The sequence below is a fragment of the Eubalaena glacialis genome, chromosome X (genome assembly GCF_028564815.1).
Source record: "Eubalaena glacialis isolate mEubGla1 chromosome X, mEubGla1.1.hap2.+ XY, whole genome shotgun sequence".
Taxonomy (NCBI): Eukaryota; Metazoa; Chordata; class Mammalia; order Artiodactyla; family Balaenidae; genus Eubalaena; species Eubalaena glacialis.
The window spans coordinates 108851066-108863366 of NC_083736.1; the positions used below are offsets into that span (position 1 = coordinate 108851066).

At 37.9% G+C, this 12301-nt stretch overlaps 1 long non-coding RNA gene across 2 annotated transcripts in view; it reads left to right on the plus strand.

Moving 5' to 3' along the window:
- The window catches only part of LOC133082542 (uncharacterized), a 45611-nt gene extending 36213 nt beyond the window's left edge, over nucleotides 1-9398 (plus strand). Inside the window, exon 4 of one of the 2 annotated variants that reach the window (XR_009698964.1) lies at nucleotides 9377-9398. This is a non-coding gene — a long non-coding RNA (uncharacterized LOC133082542). Of the gene's footprint in view, nucleotides 1-7604; nucleotides 7678-9376 lie in introns of those variants that run through there. The other variant, XR_009698963.1, reaches the window with a different exon arrangement.
- Nucleotides 9399-12301: the final 2903 nt, after the last annotated feature.

Consider the following 12301-nt stretch of genomic DNA (forward strand, 5'->3'; position numbering starts at 1 on the left):
AGTGTCTGTTCAAGTCTGTTCCCATTAAAAAATTGGGTGGTTGGTTTCTTACAGTTGAGTTTTAAGAGTTCTTGATATATTCTGTAGACAAATCCTTTGTTAGAGATGTGATCTGCATATATATTCTCCCAGTCCATAGCTTGTCTTTTTATCTTCTTAACAGGGTTTTTCACAGAGCAAAACTTTTTCATCCTAAGGAAGTTCAATTTATTGATTTTTTTCTTTTATGTATTGTGCTTTTAGTGTCATGTGTAAGAATTCTTCACCTAACCCTAGGTCATGAATATTTTCTGCTATGTTTCATTCTAAAATTTTATAATTTTACATTTAAATCTGTGATCCAATTTGAGTCAATTTTTATGTAAATTATGAGGTTTAGGTCTAGGTTTATTATATTATACTTTTGCCTATGGATGTCCAATTTTACCAGCACCATTTATTGAAAAACATAACCATGTTTCTGGGGTCCCATAACCATCGAGGTTCAATGGTTCACTGGATGGACTCACAAGACTCAACAGCAGGCTTTACTCACAGCTAAGGTTTATTACATCAAAGGATACAGACCAAAAGTGATAGGAAAAATATATGCATTCAGTAGAGTTCAGAGAGGTCATCTGAACCATCTGAAGCCACACAAGGATGTGCTTTCTCTCTATCAGTGAACTACAGGTGTGGAATAACTTTGCCCAGGGAAGCCTGTTCAAGACTCGGGATCTGCGGCTCTTCTGTGTAGGGGAACAGCTCTGTCATGGCTGTCTGGTGAAACTGATCACATAGGCAAAGGCTTGACCTGCAGTGTATCTGAGTCTTAGCAGAACTCCTTGTGATCCACTTGGAACACAAGAGGATGGGAGGCACTTTTTGTTTTGTGGTCACCCCTTTCCGGTATGTAGGACAGGGAGCATGGGTTGCTGGTACATTTGGCTACTCTTCCTTTCATTCTCCATGTAAGTAATAATCTGAATCCACAAAGGGCTCGTTGTGTTTTTATTGGCCATAGGCGTCAGACCTTAGTCTTTCCTCACGCTCCACTGAATTGCTTTTTCATCTTTATAAAATATCAGTGCGTATATCTATGTGAGTCAATTCTTTTCAACAGCTTTGTTGGGGTATAACTGACATACAGTAAACTGCACACGTTCAAAGCACACAATTAAGTTTTGACATATGTATACACCTATGAAACCATCAGCACAGTCGAGATGATGAACATACCGCGAAGTTCCCAAGTGCCCTCTGTAATCCCTCCTTCCCCTCTGTCTCTAGGCAATCACTGATCTGTTTTCTGTCATTTTAGGTTAGTTTGCATTTTTTAGAATTTATATTTGAATCATACATTGAATCATATATCTTTTTTCCAGCTTCCTTTGTTGAGCATAATTATTTTGAGATTCACCCATGTTGTTGCATATATCAATAGTTCATTCCTTTTTTTTGCTGAGTAATATTTCACTGTGTGGGTATATATACAACTAATTGTTTACCCATACACCTGTTGATGGATGTTTGGATTTCCAGTTTTTAGCTATTGCAAATAAAGCTTTTATGAACATTTGTGTACAAGACTTTCTATGGATAATGTTTTCTTTTCTCTTGGGTAAATATCTATGAGAGGAGTGGCTGAATCATTTCATAGGTGTATGTTAAACTTTTTTAAAAACTACCAAACTGTTTTACAAAGTGGTACCATTTATATTACCACCAGCCATGTGATAGAGTTCCAGTTTATTGGCATCCTCAGCAACATTTGGTATGGCGATTCTTTTTAATTTTACCCATTCAAATTGATGTGCAGTGTTATTTCATTTTGGTTTTAGCTTGCATTTACCTAACGATCAGTGATGTTGAAACTCTTTTCATGTGCTTATTTGCCATCTGTATATCTTCTTTGGTGAAGTGTTTATTCACATCTTTTGCCCATTTTATATTGATTGGGTTGTCCATTTTCTTATTTTTGAGTTTTTAGAGTATTTTATATATTCTGGATACAAATCCTTTATCAGATGTATGCTTTGCAAACATTTTCTTCCAGTCTCTGAATTGTCATTCTCATTATCTTAACAGTGTTTTTCAAAGAACAAAAGTTTTTAATTTTTGTGAAATCTAACTTATCAATTTGTTTTTAATGGCTTATGCTTTTGGTGTCATATCTAAGAAATTCATTGCCTAACCCAAGGTCATGAGATTTTTCTCCTAAATTTTCTTCAAGAAATTTTGCAGTTTTAGTTTTTATATTTAATACTGTGATCCATTTTGTATATGGTACAAGGTATTAATCCAAGCTTTTTTTTGCATATGAACATCTAGTATTTCCAGGACCATTTATTGAAAAGGTTATTCTTTTTCTAATGAACTGCCTTTACACCTTTGTAAAAAAAAAAAATCAGTTGTCTATATTTGTGTGACTATATTTCTGGGCTCTCTGTTCTCTTCCATTAATATATGTTTCTGTTTGGACATCAATCCCACACTATCTTGATTATAGTGTAGCTTTATAATACTTTTTTTTTTTTTTTTTTGGCTGCACCGCGCACATGGCTTGCAGGATCTTAGTTCCCTGATCAGGGATTGAACCCGGGCCCCGGCAGTGAAAGTGCCAAGTCCTAACCACTGGACTGCCAGGGAATTTCCTATAATACATCTTAAAATCAGGTAGTGTTAACCTTCCAAATGTGTTCTTTTCTCAAAGTTGTTTGACAATTCTAGGTCATTTGCATTTACATATGAATTTTAGAATCAGTTTGTGATTTTCTATAAAAATTCCTGCTGGGAATTTGAAAGGGATTATATTGAATCTGTAAATCAATTTGGGAAGAATTGTTATCTCAACAATATTGAGTCTTCTGACCCATGAATAAGGTATAAATATCACTATTTAGATTTTCTTTAATTTCTCCCAGCAAAGCTTTATAGTTTTCAGCATACAGGTTTTGCACATCTTTTCTTGACCAAATGCTTTGGCCAGAACCTCTAGTACAGTGCTGAATATAAAGAGTGAGAATGGACATCTTCATTTGTTACTGATCTTCTTATAGGGAAAGCACTCAGTCTTTCACCATTAAGTATGATGTTAGGTATAGGTTCTTCATAGATGCTCTTTATCAGGTTGATGAAGTTCCCTTCTATTCCTAGTTTGCTGAGAGTTATTATCAGTAATGAATGAAAGAGCTGTGAAGTGGAAGCTTTGGACCTCACCTACCTTAGTCAGAATTGTTCTGTTTTATGTTTTATGTGTGGATATTCTCTGTGAACTTTGTTTGCAAAATGAATTCAACTCCTAATAAGAAAATAAAGTTTGAATAACACTACTTTATACAATAAGTAAATGTATTAGTCAGGGTACTCCAGAGAAACAGAGCCAGTAGGATAGATAGATAGATAGATAGATAGATAGATAGATAGATAGATATGTGTATGTGTATAATATAATATAATGAGGAATTGGTTCACAATATTACGGAAGTGAGAAGTCCCAAGATCTGCCATCTGCAAACTGGAGACCCAGGAAAGCCAGTGGTATAATTCTTAGAGAATGGATGAATTCCAGTCCAAGTCCGGAGGCCTGACAACCAGGTAAGCCAATGGTGTAAAGTCTCAGTACAAGGGCAGAAGATCAATGTCCCAGCTCATTCAGGCAGACAAGAAGCAAAACGGGTGAATTCTTCCTTCCACCTTGTGTTCTATTCAGGTCCTCAATGGATTGGATGATGCCCACATTGGGGAGGGCAGTCTACTTTACTGAGTCCACCAATTCAAGTGCTCATCTCATCCGGAAACACCCTCATAGACACACCCAGAAACGATGTTTAATCTGGGCACCCCTTAGCCCAGTCAAGTTGACATATAAGTTAACCACCCCAGTAAGTTATTGAAAAATTGAATATAAATTTAACTTTTTATTTTCCAATGAACTAGAAACACATAGGGAAATCTTTTGAAAGAATATTCCCGCATTCTTTGTAAAATCTAGAGGATTCCTAGGCCATGCTTGAAAATGCTGATTCTGGGAATTCCCTGGCGGTCCAGTGGTTAGGACTCCGCACTTTCACTGCCAAGGGCACAGGTTCAATCCCTGGTCGGGGAACTAAGATCCTGCAATACATGCGGTGTGGCCAAAAAAAACAAAACGAAACAAATGCTGATTCTGCAGCCTCTTAGAAGAAGTAGAGTTGTAAGACTGAGAGGGAACTTTCCAGAGAAGACTGATCTAACCTTCTGCCCCCAGGGATTGTAGTAGTGCTGGGGAGAAGGTGTGGCGAGTCTAGAGAAGGACATTTTCCCATTTCTCTCACTGTTCTATATCTTAGCAACAAGGCATAAGTTCTGCACAGCCTTGGATTCCCTTGGGATTACAGACTGCTTGCGGGCAGGAACTGTATTACTTTCTTTCCTGTAGCTCCTTCAGCTATCTCTCACAGTTCTTTAAACATCTCATGTGCTAAATGAGTAAATACATGATAGGTGGGCGGATATCTTTTCCTTCCTACCATCTCTTGCCCCTTACTTTTTGAGCTCACTCGGCCCAACTCTAGACAGACTTGTGAAGCAGATCAAGTTTGTCTTTGGTGCCTTTTGCCCACCACGTGTTCCTGTTTCCTGAGTGCCCAGTGTGTCCTCCTACTCGTGATCGTTTCACTCTCAAATCCCAGAAAGGCCTGTTCTTCACAGGCAGCATCCCATGCCTCATCTGAGCTTCCTCATTATGTGTCCTGTCTTGCTTTCTTTAACGATTCCACAGAGTTAGGGTCAGGCCACCTAGTAGATGAGGATTACAGAGAAGACAGCCTTCAAACTCTTGCCTCAGCATGCAACTAGGGTATCCACAGCACTTTCCTCCCTCTCTCATCATCTCCAAGCACCGAGCCCACCCATGGTGAACAGTACTTACCCACCTCCCAAGCCCCCTTTCCCCTCTCTGAGGACAGTTTTGTGTGATCCTGGGGTAGTTTGGTTTTTAAGGGCAGGTAAGCCACAAAAATAGAGCAAAAGCCCTTCTTGGATCACCGTGTCTCCCACTGCTCATTGTTCAAAGGTACTGTTTTCCAAGGTGATATATTGAGAAAAGTATAAGCTTCTGCCAGAGCATCCATTTCTCTCCGTGTGTGGGTTATCCTGTCCTACCCTGGCTCATAGGAAATAAAGGAAACAAACTATTTTGTTTCAGTTAGGGAGAATCAGTATTAAGGATTTACTCCTTACTTTGTTTGTTAAACAAATCATCATCATGCGCCCACTATATACAAATAGATTATGATAACAGGGACTTCCTTAGATATCGGTTTGTTTTCTGTTTACTCCATCAGCACAATTCTTCAGGGAAACTTGAAGAACTGTAAATGGCTCACTAACAAAAGCAAACAACACTCAAACATTTAAAATTAGGCAACTTTCAAACTACCATCCACACATGTTTCCAGGTTTCATTTAAAAGCAAAATCAACTTGAGTACCAGGTGTGAACTTCAAGTAATAGGATTGTTATCTTCTAAAAATAAACCTGAGAGGGTGTACCCGTCCGAAGACATAATCTCCCAGCTAGTGTAGCCATCTTGAGAGTCCGAGCCCTTGTTCTATTGGTGTGGCCACAACTACTTGTCTTTTGGGACTAAAATTAGACCTCACCTCCTCCTTCAGGGAGCCCTCACCCTCAAGTCTGGGTTTGATGCTCTTCTTCTGGGCTCCCTGAGCGTCCTGTGCTTACATCTATCAAAGCACTTATCACACTGGATTGTATGTCTCCCTTATCTGAAGGTAGGGAAGATGTCTTGTTTGACTTTGTATCCCTGTGGCCAAGCAGTTGCTCAGTAAATATTTGTTAACTGAAAAAAGTCTCTGCGTCATATTTTTGGACCATCTTCAATGATAGCAAATCTTTCTTCTTTTACTGGAGAATGTGATTTTTGGCAAACAGATGTTATTCGGAAACATGTTGGGCAAATCAGGTATTCATCAAACTGAATAACACTGTCTATTTAAAAATGAGCTGTGATCACAATGTATTGACTACTTTTCTTCTGCGATTCATAAACTGGCTCTGAAAACAATTCCGAAGAAGGAATTGCAAAAGGTTTTGAGCAATAGAAGCTTCCCAGGGCAATATCTTTGAAAGACTATGTTCCTTTATATGTTTAAATTGGAATATGTGTTTAGAGAAAAATCAAACAAATACTTGTCTTGAAAATTGTCGAACACCTACTCTAGGGAGCAGAGCATGGCGTTTCGAGGTTAAGAGCATTACTCTGGAGCTGGACTGCTTGGGTTCCAATCCTGCCTCTGCAGCTAAGTTAGCTGTATCGTCTTGGACAAGTTACTCAACCTGTTGTTTCCTCATTTGTAAAATGGGGATAGTACCTCCCACATAGAGTCATCGTGAGGATTAGTTGAGTTAATCACATCAAGTGCTTAGAATATAGGGCCCGGTACATAGTAAGTGCTCACTAAGAGTTGTTATTATCATTGTTATCTTTATGATCATAACAATGTTTGAGGCACTGTATTAGAAAATACTAAAGATAATACTTTTTTTAAAAAGACCTATCCCTTCCCTCAGGAAGTTCACAGTATAATGGGAAATACAGACATGTAATTTATGTTATCATACAACTTGATGGGTGCTCTCAGAAATGCCAGCTGTCATGATGGCAGGAACAGCTGACATGGGGAAGGGTCTAGTATCGAGAGCATCTCAGTACAGCTCTATAAGCACCAAATGCCCTCCACTCCATTCAGAACATTGTGTCCTGAGAATAGAAGTGTCAGTACGACCAGATATTGATGTTCATGGTAGTGATGAGAACAGAAGGACCTGAGAGTAGAGATCACACTTTTTTACTAAAATACTTCCATTTTTTTAAAAAACAAAGGAATGGTATGCGGTGTCAGTTCCTTTGAAAGTATTCAGTGCTCCTCACTTCACTCCGAATAGGAACCCGTCTGGACAGAGAATTCATAGACTCGATCATCAATATGTCTCTCTGTTTAAAAAAAAATTGGTTCCAGTTTCAAAAACTAAGATACAGTGTTGCTCGGATCCTGAAAGAATGGAATAATCTTTGGATTATTAATGGAAGGATTTGCCATTTTACCAAGAGAGTTTAGAGGTTTACTATGGATTAGAATTGCACCAAAATTTAAGAATAGTAACATTAAATAATGATATAATTTACACTTGGGGATGCATTGTTTCATTACTGTATCATTTCTTTTACTGTGCAGAAATTAGTTTTTTCAATTAAAATATTGGTTGCCTTTTTTTAAACCAGAGTTTCCCTCTTTCAGAAATAGTTATAAAAATGACAATTTATGTTGCAATCAGTTATTTTGTATGATTCATGAAGAAACACTTTAAAAATAACTTTGTAATAAAGACAGAAAACTGTTTCTTTACGATTGTGATTCATCATAATTACTTTTGAACATTTGGTAAATCCTATTTCGGGTAATTTTTAAGAAGTACTTTAAAACTCTTTCAGAGTCTGTTTAAGGCCCTCCTTTATGAATTCTGCAAAAGCTTCACTTTGTGAAGAAAATGGGCTTGAGGTAATAAGCATAATGTGAGACAATGTGGTTATATGTGTTTCTGCCCTCTCCTCGTCTTTTCAGTTTCCCTTCTGAGAAGCTGAAAGTCAAGGGATTATTTTGGGGAATTAAAGTAATTGCAAAGAGAAACAGCATGGGCCTGCAACCTTTCCACCATGGCATGTTCTGTGCTTCTGGGCCCAAGGGGCAAGCAAGAGGTGCCAATTCTTAAGAGACCTGTGATGGAGCCACAGACGTGTTTTCTTAAGAAAGGGAGAGAGAATACGGCAGTGGTAACTGGAGCCGAGTGCTATACTTGACATTTGTTCCAGGTTTGCTTAGTTGAACTGAATTTCCTGCTTATGGACAAGATACCATTCCGAGTTGTACAGAACGAGCACACAGCTGTCATCTTCATTTTGCCCCAAAGGCTATTAACAGTTGGTCCTAAAGTGAAGGATTTTATTCTGTTACATGGATCATGAGTAGAGCAATCATAAAGTGTATTGATGTTGGGAAGAAAATCTGCGTTCTGAGCATGTGTATGATTAACACCCTTATTGGACACTAATAATGCTGACAGTTTCCAACCTCACCTGGAACTTCCTAAGGGTTGTGAAAATGAATTTTTCACCACTACAGCTACTATAATCCCTGGTGCACTTCTTTTTTAAAAAAAATTTCATTTATTTAACTATAGTTGATCTACAATGTTGTGTTAGTTTTAGGTGTACAGCTTCAGATTCTTTTCCATTATAGGTTATTACAAGATATTTAATATAGTTCCCTGTGCTATACAGTAAATCCTTGTTGTTTGTCTATTTTATATACAGTGATGTGTATCTGCTAATCCCATACTCCTAATTTATCCCTCCCCCTCCCCTTTCCCCTTTGGTAACCATAGGTTTGTTTTCTATGTCTTTGAGTCTGTTTCTGTTTTGTAAATAAGTTGATTTGTATTAATTTTTTAGATTCCACATATAAGTGATATTATATAATATTTGTCTTTTTCTGCCTGACTTCTTTCACTTAGTATGATAATCTCTAGGTCCATCCATGTTGCTGCAAATGGCAGTATTTCATTCTTTCTTACAGCTGAGTAATATTCCATTGTATATGTGTGTGTGCGTGCGTGTGTGTGTGTGTGTATACACATATATACCACATCTTCTTTATCCATTCATCTGTCGATGAACACTTAGGTGTCCATGTCTTTGCTATTGTGCTATTGTGAATAGTGCTGCTATAAACATAGGCATGCATGTATCTTTTCGAATTAGAGTTTTGCTCTTTTCCGGATATATGCCCAGGAGTGGGATAGCTGGGTCATATGGTAACTCTATTTTTAGTTTTTTAAGGAACCTCCAGACTGTTTTCCATAGTGGCTGTACCAGTGTACATTCCCACCAATGGTGTAGGAGGGTTCCCTTTTCTCCACACCCTCTCCAGCATTTATTATTTATAGACTTTTTGATGATGGCCATTCTGACTGGTGTGAGGTGTTACCTCATTGTAGTTTTGATTTGCATTTCTCTAATAATTAATGATGTTGAGCATCTTTTCATGTGCCTCTTGGCCTTCTGTATGTCTTCTTTGGAGAAATCTCTATTTAGGTTGGACTTAGTGACTTGATTCTAATGCATAGAATATGACAAAGGTGTTGGGATGGGACTTCTGTGATTAGGTTACAAAAGATTGTGACTTCCATCCTGCTGGCACTCTCTCTTGCCCTCTTACTTACTCTGATGAAGTTTGATGCCGTGTTGCGAGATGCTCTGTAGGGAGACCCACATGCCAGAGACTCAAGGAGGCCTGCAGCCAACAGCTTATGAGGAACTGAATCCTTTGTCCAACAGTCTGTGAAAAACGGAATCCTGCCAACAACCATGTGACTGAACTTGGAAGCAGATCCTTCCCAGTAGAGCCTTCGGATGAGGTGGTGTCCCTGGCCAGCGCCTTGATTGCGGGCTTGCGAGAAGCCCTGAAGCAGAAGACCCAGCTAAGCCACGCCTGGATTCCTGAAAGTATGTTTTAAGCAGCTAAGTTTTGGGGGTAATTTATTATACTACACAATAACTAATACACCTTCCAAGAGGTAACCACTATCCTAAATGTGCTATCATTCCCATACATGTCTTTATATGTATGCTACATTTATATGTATCATTCCCATGTATGCCTACACACACACACACACACACACGTACAATTACTATATATATATAGTAATTGTATTACATGTTCTTAAAATCCATATAAATGATATTATAGTATTTGTATCCTTCTGGAATTAGAGTTTCCCTTATTCGTTTTTCCACCGCCACCATTCCATCTTTGCCTCTCTAGGTCTTTCTCTGTGTCTCAGCCTCTGTGAGTTCTAGTCTCCACCCCAGCCCAACCCTTTCTGTCCTGTTCCGTTTACCTGCAGTAGTCCCAAACTGGTGACTTAAGCCTGGTCCCACCTTAGGTGAAGCCCAGCTTCTTCCCATATGGCTCTCTAAACCAAAATCTCGGCCTTGCTCTTCAACATTACATGGGCCTCTAGGCCAACCTGGATCGTCACTGGGGTTTTCTTTGATAATGGTGCTTTTTAGAGCAGTATGCATCTAAAAGTTTAACGTGCATAGGAATTTCCTGGAAACCTTGTTAAAATGTGACTATGAAGGTCCGGGGAGGGCCTGAGATTCTGCATATCTACAAAGCTTTCAGGTGTTGCTGATGCTGTTGATACATAGACCCCATATTTAGTAACAAGATTCCAGAGGCTAGATGTCTATCTCTCCCTTTACGAAAATTGTTTCAACTTGACATTTTAATTTTTTTAAAATTTTTATTTATTTATTTATTTTTTAACATCTTTATTGGAGTATAATTGCCTTACAATGGTGTGTTAGTTTCTGTTTTATTATATTAGATACCAATAAAGGAATTCAAAATAGGCTTACCCAGTGATAGAAAGTGATGGCTTTCAAAGGTAAGGTGGGCCAAAACAAAACCAAATAATGTAAGGAAAGACTTTACTTGGTGTTATTTACCAAAGAGAAATCTGTTCATACTTAAGCTTATTTACTGAAAGTAAACTTTTATTTTTAACTTGAACAAATGCTGACAAATATATATGTAGAAGGTAGGATAAAAGTCAGATATCAGTGGATATCACTTTTTGGGGAATGAACTCTGGAGTGATATCAGTGTTGATAAAATTCCCCTGGGCTTCTAAAAAACAAAAAACCTAAAGAATGAAGAACAGATTCTTTCTTTTTTCCTCCATCCTTTTCTTTCTACTCCTCCCAACTACAGAATAAAATAAGAGAAAATGAACAATTATACAACATTAACCTGCACCAGTGACTTTATAAATCTAAGAAAATAGTCTTATGTGTGTATATACTATATCTCAATAAGGAGAGAAGAACAATACATTTTCTTTTTGTAACTTGGAACCTTGTGTATCTGATGGCTTCGACCACCTGATGACCGCACCAGCCTTGTCTCTGTTGCCCAACACCACAAATGCTTGCCCCACCCCTCCTTTGATCGTCTCATTCTCTCTTTCTTTCTTTTTGGAGAGGCCATTCTGAGATTTAAATAAAGCTTTCTATTGATACTTAAGAAGACTTTGCACAATTTCTGCTTTGACCAAGTAACAGAGACTGGATTTACCCTCTTACTTTAAAGAACCAAAAAACAGGACAAAATGTATAAGCTATACCTGACTTGGCTCCCTGAACCCTGAGATCAGTGTCCGCAACCCAGGGAGTCTTCCAAGCTCTGCCTCAGCTCCCCTTCCCCATGTCCTATCCTGGAAACTTTCTGAAGGCACTAAGTTGGGTCAAATCTTCCACCTTAAGACACTGGGAAAAGAAGGGCAAACTAAACCTAAAGCAAGCCAGAAGGAAATGATAAAGATCAGAGTGGAAATTATTGGACTAGATAATAGAAAAAACAATCAAGAAAATCAATGAAACCAAAAGCTGGTTCTTGGAAAAGATCAACAAAATTGACAAAACTTTAGTTAGATGGACTAAGAAAAAAAGAAGACTCAAATTTCTAGAATCAGAAATGAAAGAGGGGATATTACTACTGACTTTACAGAAGTAAAAAGGATTATGTGGGAATTCTATGAACAATTATATACCAATAAATTAGATGAAATGGACAAATTCCTAGAGAGACACAAACTACTGAAATTGACTCAAGAAGGAAGAAAACAGTATGAATAGATCTATAACAAGTGACAAGCCTGGATTAGTAATTTTAAAAAAACTGCCCACAAAGAAAACCCCAGGCCCAGACGGTTCACCACTGAATTCTAACAAACATTTAAAGAACTAATACTAACTCTTCACCAACTCTTCCAAAAATAGAAGAGGCTGGAACACTTCCCAGTTCCTTCTATGGGGCCAATATTACCCTCATACCAAAACCAAAGACATCACAAGGAAAGAAAACTACAGATTATTATCTCTTATGAACATAGGTGCAAAAATCCTTAGCAAACTGAATCCAACAACATATAAAAAGAATTATGCACTATGAGAAGTGGGATTTATCCTAGGAATACGCAGTCTGTTTAACATCTGAAAGTAAGTTAATGTAATACATCATAATAATTGAATAAAAAACAAAATCACATGATCATCTCAATAGATGCAAAAAAGCATTTGACAAAATCCAACAACCTTTCATGACAGAAACACTCAACAAACTAGGGATGGAAGAGAACTTCCTCAACAAAGGACTTCTATGAAAAACCCACAGCTAACATCATACTTAATGGT